We start from the raw sequence: 3,820 nt of genomic DNA, 5'->3' as shown, positions 1-3,820 counted from the left end.
GGGTGCCATTTGGGATGCCTGGAGTCCGTACAGTTGTAGGAAGGGAAAAAATAAATAAATGCCATTTTTTTTAAATAAACCGGGATGCAGGAAGAAACCTCTGTGGATTCTAGATGGGTTCTAAGGAACCCAAAATGATGCTATTTGGGATGCTTTTTCTCAGAGTGTACACTAGGAAGGGAATAGGGTGCCATTTTCCTCCCCTCATTATAGGATGGAATAATGTATGACTCTGTGCTCTCATCACTAGGAAATACAACCTAGTCCCTTTTGGGATGCTGGGTCAAAAGTGTACACTAGGAAGGGAATAGGGTGCCATTTGGGATGCTGGAGTGTACACTAGGAAGGGAATAGGGTGCCATTTGGGATGCTGGGAGTGTACACTAGGAAGGGAATAGGGTGCCATTTGGGATGCTGGAGTGTACACTAGGAAGGGAATAGGGTGCCATTTGGGATGCTGAAGTGTACACTAGGAAGGGAATAGGGTGCCATTTGGGATGCTGGAAGTGTACACTAGGAAGGGAATAGGGTGCCATTTGGGATGCTGGAGTGTACACTAGGAAGGGAATAGGGTGCCATTTGGGATGCTGGAGTGTACACTAGGCCCCCAATAGGTACAGAAACAAAACAAGTTCAAGGACAACTTAGAAACCTGTCTGCTCCGACAAGCTGTTATTTGGATAAGTGTTTATCCTTCTCCGTTCTCTCCCCCTAACCGTCCTATTGTGTGTCGTCTGGAATACCAAAAACCTGGGCAGTTTGTCTCGGGCTGACTGACTTAACAGCCGTATTGGGCTTTAAGGGGCTAATCACATCTTCCACTTTAGCGAAATGTTTACGTCGTCTTTAGGCTTTGTAATAGTATTTTAATACACAGAGTGGAATCAAACTAGTTTACCACGCCTGCTTGTTTATGCCTGCTTGTTTATGCCTGCTTGTTTATACGCCTGCTTGTTTATGCCTGCTTGTTTATGCCTGCTTGTTTATGCCTGCTTGTTTATACGCCTGCTTGTTTATGCCTGCTTGTTTATACGCCTGCTTGTTTATGCCTGCCTGCTTGTTTATACGCCTGCTTGTTTATACCTGCTTGTTTATACGCCTGCTTGTTTATGCTTGTTTATACGCCTGCTTGTTTATGCCTGCTTGTTTACGCCTGCTTGTTTACGCCTGCTTGTTTATGCCTGCTTGTTTATGCCTGCTTGTTTGTTTATCTGAGGGAGTTTTGATTCACCTGCCTGTATGCCTACCTGTGTTTGACCATTACCTACCTGTGTTTGACCATTACCTACCTGTGTTTGACCTTTACCTACCTGTGTTTGACCATTACCTACCTGTGTTTGACCATTACCTACCTGTGTTTGACCATTACCTACCTGTGTTTGACCATTACCTACCTGTGTTTGACCATTACCTACCTGTGTTTGACCATTACCTACCTGTGTTTGACCATTACCTACCTGTGTTTGACCATTACCTACCTGTGTTTGACCATTACCTACCTGTGTTTGACCATTACCTACCTGTGTTTGACCTTTACCTACCTGTGTTTGACCTTTACCTACCTGTGTTTGACCATTACCTACCTGTGTTTGACCATTACCTACCTGTGTTTGACCATTACCTACCTGTGTTTGACCATTACCTACCTGTGTTTGACCATTACCTACCTGTGTTTGACCTTTACCTACCTGTGTTTGACCATTACCTACCTGTGTTTGACCTTTACCTACCTGTGTTTGACCTTTACCTACCTGTGTTTGACCTTTACCTACCTGTGTTTGACCTTTACCTACCTGTGTTTGACCTTTACCTACCTGTGTTTGACCATTTCCCTGTGTTTGACCGTTGTTACCTGTGTTTGACCATTACCTACCTGTGTTTGACCATTACCTACCTGTGTTTGACCATTACCTACCTGTGTTTGACCATTACCTACCTGTGTTTGACCATTACCTACCTGTGTTTGACCATTACCTACCTGTGTTTGACTCTTTATTTACCTGTATTTGACCCTTCCTTTCCGTCCTCCTCTGATTACCTGAGTTTGACCAGTAGACAGGCAGGTCCCTTCCTCCTGTGTTTGGGCTGAGTCCTACCTGTGACCAGGTCCCTACCTGTGTTTGATTACCTGAGTGTTTGACCTCTACCTACCTGGTTTGACCTTCCTACCTGTTAGTTTGACCTTACCTAGACAGGCAGGACCTTCCTCCTGTGTTTAGGGCTGAGTTCTCCAGAAGTCATCAGGTCCCAATGGACCATCGACTCTGATTACCTGACCCCCAGTAGACCCCAGGTCCCACCTTGCTCTCTCTCTCTGATTTAATTGATTTATTTCCAGTAGACATTCCCGTCCTCCTCTGATTAGGGCTGAGTCGTCTCCAGTAGACGGCAGGTTTATTTAATAACACACACAGCATACAGGCAGGTCCCCATACCTCCCAAATGGCACCATAATCCCTATATAGGGCACTACTTTTGACCAGAGTCGATATGGAGTAGTGCACTACTTTTGACCAGTGTCCATATGAAGTAGTGCACTACTTTTGACCAGAGACCATATGGAGTAGTGTACTACTTTTGAGTCCATAGGGGCTCTACGCCACCATAGCGAATAGGGTACCATTTGGGCCAGCCACAATGATATTATTGTCAGCTGCAGCAGAAAGCTATGCATGGTGTTATGAGAGCTGCTACATTAGGGACGGTACGTTATTTATAATGAGGCATACTTGGAGAAAATCGGATCTCTCCGAAATGACAATGGATGTCCCTCCCTTCAGTGACAAAATATTTTTACCCGACCCTCCCCGAATGCTTGAAAAAAATAAAATGACCCTCCCTTATTTATTTTTTTATCTTTATTTAACAAGGCAAGTCAGTTAAAGAACCAATTCTTATTTACAATGACGGCCTAGGAACAGTGGGTTAACTGCATTGTTCAGGGGCAGAACGACAGACTTTGACCTTGTCAGCTCGGGAATTCGATTTTGTAACCTTCCGGGTTACGAGTCCAACGCCCGAACCACTAGGCTACTTGCCCCCTCTACACTCTAACCACTAGGCTACTTGCCCCCTCTACACTCTAACCACTAGGCTACTTGCCCCCTCTACACTCTAACCACTAGGCTACCCTGCCGCCTCTACACTCTAACCACTAGGATACCCTGCCCCCTCTACACTCTAACCACTCGGATACCCTGCCCCCTCTACACTCTAACCACTAGGCTACCTGCCGCCCTCTACACTCTAACCACTAGGCTACCTGTCCCCTCTACACTCTAACCACTAGGCTACCCTGCCCCCTCTACACTCTAACCACTAGGATACCCTGCCCCCTCTACACTCTAACCACTCGGATACCCTGCCCCCTCTACACTCTAACCACTAGGCTACTTGCCGCCCTCTACACTCTAACCACTAGGCTACCTGCCGCCTCTACACTCTAACCACTAGGCTACCCTGCCCCCCTCTACACTCTAACCACTAGGCTACCCTGACCCCTCTACACTCTAACCACTAGGCGACCTGTCCCCTCTACACTCTAACCACTAGGCTACCTGCCGCCCTCTACACTCTAACCACTAGGCTACTCTGCCCCCTCTACACTCTAACCACTAGGCTACCCTGACCCCTCTACACTCTAACCACTAGGCTACCTGCCCCCTCTATACTCTAACCACTAGGCTACCCTGCCGCCCTCTACACTCTAACCACTAGGCTACCTGCCCCCTCTACACTCTAACCACTAGGCTACCTGCCGCCCTCTACACGCTAACCACTAGGCGACCTGTCCCCTCTACACTCTAACCACTAGGCTACC

The 3,820-nt window shown here is 47.1% G+C and overlaps 1 long non-coding RNA gene across 31 annotated transcripts; it reads right to left on the bottom strand.

Moving 5' to 3' along the window:
- Nucleotides 1-901: 901 nt before the first annotated feature.
- LOC127929716 (uncharacterized) lies at nucleotides 902-1,989 on the bottom strand. 31 transcript variants are annotated; one of them, XR_008135908.1, is made up of 4 exons: nucleotides 1,853-1,983; nucleotides 1,542-1,814; nucleotides 1,124-1,499; nucleotides 943-1,083 (listed from the first exon to the last, which is right to left on the bottom strand). It is a non-coding gene; the product is annotated as an uncharacterized LOC127929716 (long non-coding RNA). The 31 variants fall into 31 exon arrangements; XR_008135911.1 differs by having other exon boundaries at nucleotides 1,124-1,478; XR_008135899.1 differs by having other exon boundaries at nucleotides 1,124-1,531; nucleotides 1,574-1,814.
- Nucleotides 1,990-3,820: the final 1,831 nt, after the last annotated feature.

This window comes from Oncorhynchus keta, chromosome 4, assembly GCF_023373465.1.
Source record: "Oncorhynchus keta strain PuntledgeMale-10-30-2019 chromosome 4, Oket_V2, whole genome shotgun sequence".
In the NCBI taxonomy this organism is placed as follows: Eukaryota; Metazoa; Chordata; class Actinopteri; order Salmoniformes; family Salmonidae; genus Oncorhynchus; species Oncorhynchus keta.
This window is presented reverse-complemented; position numbering and strand designations above follow the sequence as displayed.